The sequence below is a fragment of the Maylandia zebra genome, linkage group LG22, assembly GCF_041146795.1.
Source record: "Maylandia zebra isolate NMK-2024a linkage group LG22, Mzebra_GT3a, whole genome shotgun sequence".
Lineage (NCBI taxonomy): Eukaryota > Metazoa > Chordata > Actinopteri > Cichliformes > Cichlidae > Maylandia > Maylandia zebra.
This window is the reverse complement of record NC_135187.1, coordinates 430,001-446,320: the sequence shown is the minus strand read 5'-3', so window position 1 is coordinate 446,320 and position 16,320 is coordinate 430,001. Positions and strand designations below refer to the sequence as shown.

Below are 16,320 nucleotides of genomic sequence, written 5' to 3'. Positions count from 1 at the left end.
GCAAACACCAACATCGCAAACACCAACACAACACCGCAAACACCACAAACACCAACAAACACCACAAACACCAACACAACAACTCAAACACCGCAAACACCAACACAACAACTCAAACACCGCAAACACCAACACAACACAACACCACAAACACCAACACAACAACTCAAACACCGCAAACACCAACACAACACAACACCTCAAACACCGCAAACACCAACACAACAGCAACACAACACCGCAAACACCACAAACACCAACACAACACCGCAAACACCAACACAACACAACACCACAAACACCAACACAACAACTCAAACACCACAAACACCAACACAACACCGCAAACACCAACACAACAACTCAAACACCGCAAACACCAACACAACAACTCAAACACCGCAAACACCAACACAACACAACACCGCAAACACCAACACAACAACTCAAACACCGCAAACACCAACACAACAACACAACACCTCAAACACCGCAAACACCAACACAAAACAACAGCAACACAACACCGCAAACACCGCAAACACCAACAAACACCGCAAACACCAACACAACACCGCAAACACCAACACAACAACTCAAACACCACAAACACCAACACAACAACTCAAACACCGCAAACACCAACACAACAACTCAAACACCGCAAACACCAACACAAAACAACAGCAACACAACACCGCAAACACCACAAACACCAACAAACACCACAAACACCAACACAACAACTCAAACACCACAAACACCAACACAACACCGCAAACACCAACACAACACAACACCGCAAACACCAACATCGCAAACACCAACACAAAACAACAGCAACACAACACCGCAAACACCACAAACACCAACAAACACCACAAACACCAACACAACAACTCAAACACCGCAAACACCAACACAACAACTCAAACACCGCAAACACCAACATAACAACTCAAACACCGCAAACACCAACACAACACAACACCACAAACACCAACACAACAACTCAAACACCGCAAACACCAACACAACACAACACCTCAAACACCGCAAACACCGCAAACACCACAGCAACACAACACCGCAAACACCGCAAACACCACAAACACCAACACAACACCGCAAACACCACAAACACCAACACAACACCGCAAACACCAACACAACAACTCAAACACCGCAAACACCAACACAACAACTCAAACACCACAAACACCAACACAACACCGCAAACACCAACACAACAACTCAAACACCGCAAACACCAACACAACAATTCAAACACCGCAAACACCAACACAACACCGCAAACACCAACACAACAACTCAAACACCACAAACACTAAGACAACACCGCAAACACCAACACAACAACTCAAACACCGCAAACACCAACACAACAACTCAAACACTGCAAACACCAACATAACAACTCAAACACCGCAAACACCAACACAACTCAAACACCGCAAACACCAACACAACAACACAACACCTCAAACACCGCAAATACCAACACAAAACAACAGCAACACAACACCGCAAACACCACAAACACCAACAAACACCACAAACACCAACACAACAACTCAAACACCACAAACACCAACACAACAACTCAAACACCGCAAACACCAACACAACAACTCAAACACCGCAAACACCAACACAAAACAACAGCAACACAACACCGCAAACACCACAAACACCAACAAACACCACAAACACCAACACAACAACTCAAACACCACAAACACCAACACAACAACTCAAACACCACAAACACCAACACAACAACTCAAACACCGCAAACACCAACACAACACAACACCACAAACACCAACACAACACCGCAAACACCGCAAACACCAATACAACACAATACAACACAACACCACAAACACCAACACAACACCGCAAACGCCAACAAACACCAACACAACACAACACCACAAACACCAACACAACACCGCAAACACCGCAAACACCAATACAACACAACACCACAAACACCAACACAACACTGCAAACACCACAAACACCAACACAACACAACACCTCAAACACCAACACAAAACAACACCAACACAACACAGCAAACACCACGGCGTGCTACCCCACAACACGCAGCACTGTCTGCTCCAGCTTCATGGCTGCAGAGGGCCAGTCTCAAACCGGTCTCACACTCATACACAAGCGCTTCCTGTACACTGAAGTGGTGTGTACAGGGCGGAGGTAGAAAACTTGTCCCGCTGGTGCTCAGAAAATAACCTGAAGCTGAACGTCCTGAAAACAAAGGAACTCACAAAGGACTTCAGGAGACACAGACAGGTCCACAACTCTCTCATTATAATTGGAGAACAGGTGGAACCTGTCTCCATCCATGAACTGGAGACTCGGCTTCGCACCCTTCATTCACCCATAGCTAGCCAGGCCCCTGTAGCTGGGGAAAGAGGGCGGCTGGGTGATGGTGACGAGGAAGCATAGTCCTAAACAGAAGCCCCAGGTACACCACCAACCCGTTCATGTGTCTAACCGTTTTTCCCCACTCGGCGACACACCCGCCGGGGGTCAAACTCTGGTAATTGGCGATTCTGTTCTCAGACATGTGAAGCTAGAGACACCGGCAACCAGCGTTCCAAAAAGGTATTTATTTTATTTGCAGATGACACAAATTTTTATTGCTCTGGAGAGAATTTGAACGATTTGGTTGAAATTATGACTTCTGAGATGTTAAGATTAAAAAAAATGGTTTGATGTAAATAAATTATCTTTGAATCTGACAAAAACGAAATTCATGATATTTGGCAATCGTGTAAAAGGAGGAAGTTATTATGTCCACTGATGGAGAATTGATTGAAAGAGTTACTGAATTTTGCTTTTTGGGTGTGTAGATGAAAATTTGACGTGGAAATCTCATATTGAGTATATTAGAAAGAAGATGGTTAAAAACATTTATATTTTGGGAAATGTAAGAGATTCATTAGACCACAAAACAATGCGCATTTTATATTTTTCATTGTTCTTCTCATACTTTAAGTTACTGTGTCGAAGTTTGGGGGAATACATATGAGAATACTACAAAACCTCTAAACTTATTACAGAAGAAAGTGATACGAATGATTCATAATGTTAAATATAGAGAACATACAAATAAATTATTTATAAAATCCAAATTATTAAAATGAGGAGATTTAGTGAAACTACGGACACTATTAATTATGTTTAAGGCTAAAAGTAATATTTTGCCTTCTAAGTTACAAAGAGTATTTTTAATGTGTTCGGGGGGAAATTTTATTTTAAGCATCAGCTAGCTAGAACTACACAAAGATTAATGAGGCCAACGGTTACGGGTACGACTGTGGAAGTGTCTTCATTATAATTTACAGAATTGCATAAATTTACATAGTTTTAAAAAGTGTTACATGTATAAAACAATAACTCAATATGAAGAATGTGAATGAAATTGGAGTTAATTGAAAAAGGATCCATTATTTTTTTGCCTCATTTATTTTATTTACTCATCTTTTCTCCTTGTTACTATGTGGAGTGGTATATTCTGATTGTAAATGTGTTGTTAGGACCGGAGATAAATGTTAATGTTAGTTTGTTCCTTGACTTTTGGTGCCCACTTGCAATATAAGTTGGATTGTAGAGAGGGGGCGGGGTTTAATACGAATATTTTCTTCTTCCTGCTGCTTTTCACACATGGTTGCTTTACTGACAGACAGTGTGGTTGGTTTGTCTGAAAGAACTAACTGTGGAAACTGTTGACCAAGTGTGAAATAAATAAATAAATGAAATGAAACAATATAAAGCGCCTTGAGGCGACTGTTGTTGTGATTTGACGCTGTATAAATAACACTGAAATGAATTGACCCACAACACCATCCCCCTGGTAACGAAGGCCCAGCAGCTCCACTTCCTCTGTGTCCTGAGGAAGAAGCTGTAGTGGTAAGACTACACACCTTTGGAGCGCAGACCCTTACTGGATTCAGTAAGGGGCCTGGCTAGACCCCCCATGCTAAAACCAAGTCCTAAAATGGCCTCCAGCCTGTCCGCAGCTCGGACACAAGCATTTCACTACTATGGGGTGGATGACTGAATGTAGTGTAAAGCGCCTCTATACAAATGCAGGCCATTTACTACATGTTGTACTCTGTATGATTGTGTATGTGACAATTAAAGCTTGCTTGAAGAATAACCTGGTATAACCAGCTGCTGCTGGCCTTCTACCTCCTCAGTGGAGCACCAACCACCAGGCATGCCTGCCTGGTGCTCAGGGGCCATGACTGACAGCAGGAAGGCTGTAGCCACGTGACCCTGGTAAGGACAGACACAGTCATACACCATCGGAGGCACGAGGGGTCATGAGGTTTAGAGCCTTTTTCCAGCCAGGCAGATAAAGACAGGAGGGACCGAGGAGGAGGTCCAATCTTTTTACATTTAATCCAAAGACAGACATGCAGCCCCACCCCCAACACCACCACCACCACCACCTGCTCACACACACACAGGATTAATCCTGCAGCCATTCAAAGTCCCACAATCGAGGACACGTCCACAGCAACAGTTTTATTGCCTCAAACCAGCAGGAAACAGACTTCATGAGCTGGCTTATCAAAATGAAACAAAAACACAAACAAAAGCAAAACCTTACTTCACAGGAGGTCAGGGGTCAAAGGTCAGAGGTCACCACGTAATCACAGAAATCCTGACTAACATAAAACACGCTGAGAAACAGATCGAATTCATGAGTGAAGGAGGGGAAGGGACCATCATCCATCATAACTGGAGATTTTCCTGCTGACACAGTCATCCTGGAGCCGGCGTTCCCAGTCAGCTGACCCCCAACATTTCGCTCTAACTGGGTCATTTCCTCAGCACCGCGAGTCGAGCCAGGCTTTGAGAGCACTGTCAGTGCTGTTGTGATTGGGGGCTGGGAGTCTCAGGCCCTCAGCAAGACAAAGATCAGATAATCGCTGCTGGCCTTAATCCCTGAGCAGAGAGAGGAGCCTTTATCTGCCAGCAGCAGAAAGGTAGAAGTATGGGAGGAAGACTTCCTGAGACTCGCTCCGAGATTCCTATGCTGACGTCCTCTGTGTCAGCAATAACTCACATTACTGGGAACGGTGTCACCGAAACATCAGTACAACGAGTACACACACACACACACGGACACACCTCCTCTCTGTAATCAATGATCGATCTCCACAGACTGAAGCTAACCGGTCGTTCCTCCTGTTGGGATCGGAGCACAAACGTAAACAGAGCCATATGTTGTTTGGGATTGGCTCCATCAGATAAATGCTGACTGCATACTGTGCAGTGATTGGTTAAGTCTGCTCCGTGTCACGGTCACTTATCACCTCTGGGGTGATGAGACTGGGGTTCTCATTGGGCCCAAAACATCAATAAGTAATAATTGGCGTGAGTGGGGATTACTTCCTGGGTGGTCCAGGTATTAGCCAGTTCCCATTCTTCCATGATCGAGTGCTTTCGGCTGAGACGTCCCGGCTCATTAATCAACAAAAGTCTCAGTCGAAGCTTCTCTTGATCTAGCGTTTCCAGCTTCACTGCAGCAGAAACGTCAAGTCTGCCGGGCTCAACGCCGGACGTCAGGAATTAACATGTGACAAAACGTGTCCCAGCACCCTCGTAGGAGGGCGGTGTGAAACCGATTCCATCAGTGATTGCTGAGCGTTCTGTGACCTGTCAGATGAAGGAGCTGCTTGGCATCAGTTACTCCATCGCACTGACACCAGGAAGAGGAGGAGGAAGAGGAGGGAAGCGAAGCAGCATTTGGTGTTTTGGTTGCAGAGGAGTGTTTTTATGTGGCAGCATGCAAAGTGAGACTTTAAGCTGTCAGTAAAACCAAAATTTGGCAAAAAACAAACTCCAAACTGTCTTATTGGCGGGTCAGCTTGGCTTCCGGTCCCTGCACGGCTCTTTAGGAGTGAGTTCTGCAAACGAACGCAGCGCTGCAGCGAGCCATCATCTGCTCTGTCAAACACAAACATTTCCCCGTCACAGCGTCTGTCTGAGAGGAGCGTGGGGTTCGGGTCAAAGACCCCGAGCACCGCCATAACAATGAAGCCATGAATCGGCCCCGCGTCTGTGTCGCTGTGACGTGGAAACCTGCAGGACTCATCACCACAGGTTAGGGTTAACTTCTTATTGTGTGGCACAATCCAAATGTCCCCACCATCCACATTTTCCAACCTCACCGCTTCACTCAAACGTCCCCACAAAATGCTTTTTAAAAAACTGTCTTGAATGACATTTTTGTGAATGAGCCGATGAGTTTCTGTAGTTTCACAAACGCTCCCGTGTGAAGCAGCGCTGTCCTCGCCGACCGACACTGAACAAACCCTTTCAGAGATTTATGCAGCCGCACACACAAACCTGACGGCGTGAGCACGAGATCAAAACGCCGCTGATCGACTTCACACATCAAACTTTTATATTTTCCTATCAGGTCCCCACAAATCCTGGTTTTACGTCAGTGGAACAGCTGTCTACAAACATTTGGACACTTTTAAACAGTGCGTCTTAAAATTTGAACCTTTGCACAAAAACCGTCGAGAAACATCCAAAAAAAAAGCCCAACTTCCTCACCGCGCTTGGATCTCTTCAAATATCCCGACTGTCAGTCGCAGCTTTGCTTTCCAAAGAAATTCCGACTTTGATAACAACGTCCAGACTGCAGCTCAGTGGAAAAAACGAGTTCTTGTGTTCCACAAACATCCTTCGAACGAACTTCCAGACGTTTCACTCGGATATCTCAGCCCTCATCCATCAGCAGCTCCGAGCAGATTTCCTCGCTCACACTGTGACTGTGTGCGGATTTATTATCTGAGGCATGTCGAGGCCTTATCAGCTTCTTTAGAGTACTATCTCATCTGTGTGTGTGTGTGTGTGTGTGTGTGTGTGTGTGTGTGTGTGTGTGTTTGTTTTCAAGTTCAAGCAGGCCTTTAACCTCCAGTTTTCCCGTGGGATCTCTGCACTGCCTCGAGGCAAACACACACACACCCTGAGGCACATTTACTCTGCACATCCTCCAGTGTTTACTCATTAATTCTTACAGCGGTTTGTTATCGTCACACACACACACACACACACACACACACACACACACACACACACACACACACACACACACAGGTTCAGTAAAACAAAGTCAAATCTGCAGCATGTATCTCTCTTCAAGGGAACAGACTACTTCCTGTACTCGGTTCTTTAAGCCTGTTTCTGTGTATGCAGAGGTCAGAGGTCAGAGGTCAACACAATGACATAAATGAAAGTTGTTTCTGACCATGACTGCAGTTTTATTTCCTGCAACGCACGGAAGACCTCACAAGGACCACAGGAGTACACGTATGACAGGACACGTCTGTATTCATGTGATGTCACAGGTCAGAGGTCATCTGGCAAGAGTCAGCGAGATTAAAGCTCCACACACTCCTGTGTGACTATCAGCTGATCATGTTATTAATGACACACACACAGTAACACCCTGCATGTCCCTGTGCAGCTCCAGCAGCAGCTTCATTAAAGACATTAGTACACACAGGTTAACTTACCTCGAATTCAGGTGGTCCAATCACGAGCAGCTTCTCGGCAGAGCCAATCAGAGCACAGAAAGGCCCAAATCCAGGTAGTAGAAGTCCAGATCCAGATGTAGTCCTGACTAATCCTGATCTGCTGAGACACAGTGGGAGAGAGGAGGCGGTCAGGCCTTTCGTCTTCATCCAGGTGCATTGTGGGAGGGGCGCAGGTGTCCCTGAGACCTGGACACCGGCAGATCTGACCACAGCCGGCCGGAGGGTTCAGGTCCAGAGAGAGAGGAGGGCTCGATCCCTGCTCCAGTCAGGATATCTCTGACTCACACTCCTCTAACAACACAGCCGGATCAGATTTGCTCCAGTTTTATGTTTTCCGTGAACTCCGTCTCATTCATCCACCTTTCCATACCTGAGCCGGGACATACCTGGAAGCACTGTGGGACACTCGGAAAAAGCAAAGACATGAAAACTGCTTCAGAAAAACCTGCACACACAAAGGACCAACAACATCATCCAACCACCAAGCCTCTAAACAAGCTACACCCTCCAGCAGAGAACCAACCAGAGAAGCAGGAGGAGCAGGAAGCCGGGGCGTTCCCAGACCTGGTTCCACCTGGAAAGGTGAGTCCAATAAAGCCGAGAGTCCGACAGGAGCAGGCGTCTGACTGGCTGTAGATACACGTGAAGCTCAAACGGAGAAGAATATGGAAACCAATCTGACCAGTTAACATAAAAACCACCAGTTCACCTGGAGCTGAGCGCTCAACACCTGCACTGTGGCCTTCTGCACATGCTCAGTGCTGTCTGCGGTCCACAGGTGTTACCTTCAGGTGAGTTTGTTGGGTTTTTTGCAATGCCACGAGTGACCACTGGGAGCAGCAGGACCACGGCTAAAACAGCAGGATACAATATCAGTGCCGCCGGAATGTGACCTTTGACCCTCTCTGACAATTACAACTCATAACTGTAATTCATAGTAGTAACTTCGGAATGTGTGTTTGTTTAGCTGATATCGTCCATGTAAATGAGGTCACATGTCAGCTGTCCTGCCTTTATGCTCAGTCTCTGCTGCGGTGACCTTTCACCTCTGACACAAGCAGCAGAGACGACCGCAGCAGTCAGCAGTCCTCTGCAGCACAGGCTGATAACACCCGCCCTCAGTAATCCTGGATGCTGAGACAGCTTCAGCACAGGAAAGAGGAGCAGCGTGGGATCTGACACTTCCTGTTGGTGAATCCGAGCGTCGACACGCAGACTTTGGACTTTCACTCAAATGGATCCTCAGGAAAACGAGCATCAGCGGAAGAACTCTTGGACATATATGAATAGACGTGAGCTTTACTGACAGTGAGAGAGGAGATGAGTCCATTATCCTGATGAAGACCCTCCGTTAGCGGGATGATCTAACTCGGGGCCACATTAGTGACTCTCTCACATCTCTGGCTGCTCCGGGCCTCCGGAGGCAGCGAGAGGTCCAGATGTGGATGGATGCGATGCCGGGATCAGCAGAGGGAGCGTGGAGGTCTGCCGCAGCCGTCGTGGAAATAAAAGAGATGTGAGCACTGAGCCTCCGAGCGGCGAGCACGGGAGGTGAGTTATGGGCGGCGACAGCCGACAGGTCTGAGCAAATGAGCCGAAAAGAGAGACGAGTTCAGACGGAGCACGAGGCGGCGAGGGAGAAAATTAAAGGAGGAGAGAAATGAGGGGAGGACGGCAGAAAATAATGAAAGAGCAGATCCTGCAGCGGTGACGCGCAGCCACGGGGAGTGCGCTCAAGTCCCTGCGTCATGCAAACTCTGCAGTCAGATTTGATTGTGATTTGTTTGCCGGCGTTCGGTGGGAGGAATCAGCCGGAGCGCTCCCACTTCTGTTTGTTCTGCACCAGGTTTCCCGGGAAAAAGACGTCCTGCTGGCTGCACATCAAACAGACAAAAGCCAACGATCCCACAGAACGCTAATCAGAACACACACAGGAAGTGATTTCCTCCACAAGCAACAAAAGCACCACGTGAGGAGGACGCCATCGAGCGCGGAGATGCTCCAACCACCGACCTGTCGGTGTCGGTGCTGAGCCCCACACAGCTCGTTACAGTCCTGTGCTGTTACTCACACGCACGCTCACGTCCTCCTCGCCATCAGCCAGTGCCCCGGCGCAGGTAACCTCCTGCCTCGATCACGGGGAGTATTCCCAGCAGTGGGAGCTCTGGGAGAAGTTCATGTGCAGGAATAGCTTCATGGAAGCACATCACACATCCGGGAGTGTGACAGCAGTCCACACTCACACTAAAGGACTCTTCAAAATCATACGTGATAGAAAAAGTTCCCATAATTCCTCTCTGCTTTAGTGCTGCTTATGGGTAAAGTGCTGGTGTGCTGCAGTGTTTCACACAGGCCGGGTCTAATCCGGAGCGCTTCACGCTCGCTCTCTCTCTGCAGCCTCGCCGGGTTAATAAGTGTAAATCTTCCAGCAGGGAAACCGCCACATCTGTCACAGCTGGTGCCTGATACAGATCCTGATACTGCAGCGGGTTCATGCACCCTGCACATGCAGCAGCTTTAAATCTGACCGCTCACCTTCAGCCTGTGTGTGTGTGTGATGATGCAGCCGGGCGGAGAGAGCTGCTCTAAGCCGGATAAATTCATAAACAGTGTTTCAGCGCCGCTTCAGAACGACTCTGAAAACAGCGAGCGGCGACTCGCTCCAAAGCTGCTCGCTGTGTCTGCTCTCTGTCCGTTTAGCTTCACCCAACCTCACCTGACCTCACGCTCCAACCCAGCAGTAAAGGAAACAGAAACAAATGTAGAGAACAGGCTTCAGGTCAGTGCCCTGGGACAAAACATGCTTCTGCGTCCGTAGGTTAATTAATATTAACGATTACTGATCACAGCAGATCGACAGGACGCCACTCACTCATGGCTCCGCTGAGAAAAACGGAGAGGAACTAAAAACCAAACTGCTGCAGCCTCAAACTCATACCAGGAAAATTTATGGTGATGGAAAACAAACGAATACTAATGAAATGAATTCATTGAATCTATGAATCATTTATTCATGCAAACACAAAGAACATCGTCTCCATCCTTTCACTGAAACAAGCACTGGGTGCAACAAAGTAACAAATTACTGTAAAAACATTACATTTTTCAGGAAGGCAGTAACAGTAACTGTACTAAGTTATGTCCTTACAAAGGTTCTTTGGTGATCTGCACGCTAAGCTAGCCGAGAACCCAGAGTGATGATCCAGTGCATGCAGACTCCAGTCCTGCAGCCAGAGCCCGATTTCGGTCAGCGACGCTGTGACTGTGCAGCAGGATAAACACGGAAACACGTCTCCTGCCTGCAAAGTTGTGTGGCGCGTTCATCTTTTGTTAATAAGATTATAACGTTTCCTCTTCCTGTCTCATGGCGAGCGCTCTGCCAGTGCTGGGCGGAGTCTTGTGTTGAAGTGTGGGTTTCACCGGCCGCTAGCATCTCCTCACCAAGTGGTAGCCTGATTAGACTAGCGCTGTGTTTTTAGATGCTAAATGATCATTGGGCGCTGACGTCCTCGCCATCAGACGTGATTGTTGGACACATAAACATGCGACATCACTCCATCAATCGCACTCTGATATTACACTTGTTCACATGATGTTTTATTTACACGGCACAGATATTCTTCTGTGTTTTGGGTCGTTACAAGCTGACCTGAGGTCAGCTGATAAAACATAAAGACCATCTCAGTGTTTGAACTGAAAGCCTCATTACCCGTGAACAAACACGTCTCTGTTTCCTGCAGCAAAACCAGGTAATCTGCTGCCTATTAACACAGCATTACCAAAAACTGGGCTAATCCACCCATTGTTCTGTGTGCGCATGTGTGTGTGTGTGTGTGTCTTTGTGTTTTGTGCAGTCTGAATGACGGGGAAAAGGTCACCGGATGAATCTGCTGGATCAAACGGATAAAGACACAACAAAAAGTGCAGGAGGCGACCAATGAAAGGCCACCTAACACACACACATACACACTCAGAGACACACAAAGAAGCACACACAGCTGGAGTGTGAAACACGCTGCAGCCATCCTGCACATGCCTGGCAGCGGGTAGATCCTGGTAGCCTGGAGGTCAGCCAACACACACACACACACACACACACACACACACACACACACACACACACACACACACACGTCAGCCTGATGGTTTCCTGCTTTCGGAGCCTCCTACGCCCCTCACTGTGAACGGTGAGCCAAGAAAACGTGGAAACAGATGCCGATGGCGTTCCTTCAGAGCGCGGTGGCGGCTCTGACCTCGGGTGCTTCAAATTCCTTCACTTTGAGAGGAAACTGTTTTTCCTCCACAGCAGAGTCGTCATCGACAGCTGGAATCTACGGTGGCCTTAAACCCACGTTTAAGGAAACAAAGACAAAAACGCTGCAAAAGCCCAAAACAGAACGGAGCTGTTTCTGGGGACACAATAACAAGACGGACCAGCTGTAGGGGTCACACAAGCTGTGTCCCAAAACGTCGGATGCATCCTTCGGAGGACCCGCCTTCGCGGTCTACGTTGGCCGGGTCCTTCGAAGACCGAGAAGGCCGGAAGTGTGAGGCTGTGAAATGTGACGGTCTCGCCTTCAGATCTGCGTCACCGCTGTGTCGGTGGGGTTTACTAAACTCGCCGTCTGCTCCTTGCTGTCTAAAATATAACAGGACACTGGAGTAAACTCTTCACCGTCTCACACTCTGACGTTTATTCAGCTGTGTGATCCCGGAGGAACCCACTCGATGGATTAATAAAGTTTAATTTAATCTAATAAACTAATAACTTTGATGTGAGCCAAACCGTCTGAAAACGATGAAGCCGGGGGGGTCCGCTGCTCTCGCCGGCTCGAGTGACCCTTGAACCCCCCGGCTCGCTATCGAGCTGGTGGGTAACAGACGTCTCCGAAAACGTCGGCGCACTTTTGCAAATATGCGATAAACCGAGCAGATATTTGAAGTTTACACAGATTCTCGCCTGAAAATATGTTAAAGGTTTATTTTGTGACCCAGAAAGAATAATAAGAGTAATTTTAAAACTTAGTAGCGGCCGCCATTGTTGGAAACTGGAGTTTGGCTGGGCCGTGCTATGAATTCTGGAATATGGTGGACCGCGAAGGACACACCCGACCCATCCTTCAAATCCGGGGAAATGAAGGACGCATTTGAAGGAGCCGACGAATTGTGCCAGCCTTCGTCGCGTCGATGTGACGTAATCGGCCTTCAAATGCGGCCTCGGGAGGATGCAGCCGACGTTTTGGGACACAGCTACAGACTCGGAGGTGTGTTTTTGTCACTCATGTAACCGCAGATGCATGTTTGCTATCGCCTGTTTACTGTTAGGCCCTGGTCCGTCACGTTAATGTCTCCTCAGAAACGCTTCTGTTGTGCTTTATTTACCTTCTGTGGCGTTTTTCTTTAAGTTGCAGTGCGTTTGGCCTCTCAGGACAACCAGAGGAAACGTGCCGGAGGACGCCACGGTCGCTCAGCAGTGAATTACAACATGCCGCCATTGCCGAGGCGCATGCGCCGACAGCTGCAGATTAAGTAACACAGCCGCTGTGATCGGGTTCTCTGATGTGAGGGAGCTGCTGATACAGCTCAAACTATCCGCCTCTGAAAGCGAAGCGCAGCTGAGGAGCCATCGCTACCCTCGCCACTCCTGTGACTGCTTCCTGTTCAGTGACATCACAGAACTCCATGAAAAAGACAGACAGGCCCAAACTTTCATCCGAGGACACCGTCGCTGTTCTGCAGTAAAACAAATAAGAACTGCACATGCACGGCAGCGTTTCAGGGTTTCCTGGAGCGTGACCACACCTGGGCCAAGTATGGACAGAGTCTGTGTGAGCACAGGTGGGTGTGGCCTGTGCCTCTGATGGACAGAAAGGAAAAACGCTGATTTTCCATCAGCAGAAACCCCAAAAAGCAAAAACCTGGGATCATTAGCGTCCGCTCTCGAGTGTGTCACATGACCGACTTTTGCTAGGTCTCTCTGGAAACAGGAAATAAATATCCTACTGTTATAACTAATGTCACCTGAAACTTTGAGCCTGCGTGAGCGAACCTTTAAATCTCCTTCTGCAGTCTGGCTGAAGCATCAGAGGAAACGCACAGGAAGCATGAAGCTGTCAGAAACAGGCTGTCATTGGCTCCCGCGGACCGCCGCTGTCTTCATCTCCTTCTTTATGGTCTCCTGATCTCCCCCGCCGCACGTAAAGGTCAGACAAACGAAATCACAGAGAAGCAGCGGGACACGCGCTGAGGTCGGCCGCCGCTCACTCCAAAGAAATTTCATCTGTCTTCATCTCTGAGGTTCAATTTACCCGCAACCTGAGCGAGGGGGAGGGGTCTGTGCAGGCGAGCAGAACCAGTACAATAACATAAGTAGGAGGAGAAGCAGGGGGAGGAGGTGTGTGAGAGCACAGATAGACAGAACACAAAAACACACACACGACCCGGAGCCGGACATCGCGACCCGGGCTCAGACCCGCAGAGAACGAGACAATTCTGAGGACGTGCTACAGAATGACGCTTGGTCAGCGTCTGATACGCAGCCAACACGCGCACTCACAGCATCCGCTGCACATACCTAGAACAGGGCGACGACCAAAAATATTTATCACCATATACATTGGAAAATTTGCGATAACGATGTAACTGACACGAGACAAAATACTTTACAACTCCACAACTTTATTAGTGCAAAAACAAAACATCAATGTATTTTAACTTAAACAAGCAGCTGTTTCTTATGTGCATTAAAATAAATATAAAAATGTAACAGTGCAAACTCCTCGCTGACAGTTTAACCAAAAGGCGTTTCCAGTGGAAACTGGCCGACACATCCTCAGCATAACCATGTATAACATCCACAACACTTAAAAAGAGGTTATACACACACAACACGGTAACATTATGTTGAAGCACAGCACGTATCACTCCACGAGGATACATAAGGCACACGGGATTATAAGGGGCTCTATCGACTTTCAGAAAAATCAAAGGATGATTTTAAGTGCGCCGTATTTTCCAAACAACACGGTAATAACGACGGCCCGCTAGCATGCGCTACCAGAAATAGTGCTTTGTTGTGTATCTGAGGGTCGAAAGCTAAACCAGTTCCACACCAGTGAAGCTGCAGCATTTTTACAAACCAGTCCAGGTTCATCTGTTTCAGTCAACGATCCGCTTTCGCTCTTCTCGTTCTGCGTCGCCTCCATGTGCGTATGAAAACAAAGGCACTGCGCATGCGCGTTTTACCCATATTCTATCGCAATATTTCATTTTCCTATCATTGCCCAACATGACACCGGTGTTACCGTGAACGGTATGATATAGCCCCGCCCTACCTCCACCTGTGGTCATGAGGAATAAACCACTAGATTCTGAGAGTGGCTTCCACATTTCTGAGACCACAATCACATAACAGCGTCCACAGCTGCAGACTTCCTGTGCCACAGGGGGCGCTCTCGGCCACAGTGAAAGCAGCTCTCTGGAAAACTTGAAGTTTTCATGAAGTTTCTGGCGGAGACAGCAGAGCCGGGCGCCATCGAGAGAGCACGTCCTGCCCAATCAGCACTCAGCAGCAGAAGACATGCTCAGGAAGTACAGCACAGCGATGAAGGGCATCGCCTCCACCCTGCTGCGCAAACACCACTCCATGTTTAACTTCAACTGACGACACGCTCGACCCTCCCTCAACTTCCTGTGCAGGCTTTCAGGGTGTTACATCATAGTCTACATCATGTAACAAGGACCGCGACACGAGTGGAGGGAGGAGAGGGGGGAGGGGGGGAGGCAGAAGGGGATGGAGGAGAGATGGGGGAGGGGAGGCAGGAGGGATGGGAGGAGGGGAGGGAGGAGAGGAGGGAGGAGAGGAGGGAGGATAGGAGGCAGGATGGAGGAGAGGAGGGAGGAGAGGAGAGGAGGGAGGAGAGGAGGGGAGGGAGGAGAGGGGGCAGGATGGAGGAGAGGAGGGAGGATGGAGGAGAGGAGGGAGGAGAGGAGAGGAGAGAGGAGAGGAGAGGAGGGAGGAGAGGAGGGAGGAGAGGAGGGAGGATGGAGGAGAGGAGGCAGGAGGGGATGGAGGAGAGATGGGAGGAGGGGTGGGAGGAGGAGAAGCAGTTGGGGAGGCAGAAGGGGATGGAGGAGGGATGGGAGGAGGGGAGGCAGGAGGGGAGGGAGGAGAGGAGGGAGGAGAGGAGGCAGGAGGGGAGGGAGGAGAGGGGACAGGATGGAGGAGAGGAGGGAGGATGGTGGAGAGGAGGGAGGAGAGGAGGTGTGTTACTGTGTGTGTGTGTGTGTGTGTGTGTGTGTGTGTGTGTGTTACTGTGTGTGTGTTACTGTGTGTGTGTGTGTGTGTGTGTGTGTTACTGTGTGTGTGTGTGTGTGTGTGTGTGTGTGTGTGTGTGTCTGATGTAACCTGGTGGAGTTTCTCTGCTAATGAGGTTGAAGGAGGTCAGAGGGAGGAAGGAGAGAGGAAGAAGGAGGGCAGGAAGAGAGGAAGGATCGTCCTGTGTGAGTCGGAGCACACGCCGGTTTGTGTGATGTCGTTAAAGAACAGCCGGCTGCACGCGCTGCACGGAGCGCTCAGGCCGCAGAGCGTGAGCGATGAAACCCTTGGACCCGAAGCCTGAAGATGAACTCCCATGACGCGTTTTCAATACAGCGCGCCGTCACACCTGACATCACACCCTCCGTCTCCTGGGACAGTCCACGCAGCTCA

At 48.6% G+C, this 16,320-nt stretch overlaps 1 protein-coding gene across 5 annotated transcripts in view; it reads right to left on the bottom strand.

Moving 5' to 3' along the window:
* Positions 1-16,320, bottom strand: part of LOC101475565 (semaphorin-6D) — a 114,684-nt gene that overhangs the window by 95,237 nt on the left and 3,127 nt on the right. For 2 of the 5 annotated variants that reach the window (XM_024798330.2, XM_024798328.2), the window contains exon 2: positions 7,590-7,707. The exons of 2 other annotated variants lie outside the window; for them this stretch is intronic. The gene's annotated coding sequence lies outside the window, so the exon portion shown is untranslated. Of the gene's footprint in view, positions 1-7,589; positions 7,708-13,659; positions 13,763-16,320 lie in introns of those variants that run through there. One more of the 5 variants, XM_076879702.1, reaches the window with a different exon arrangement.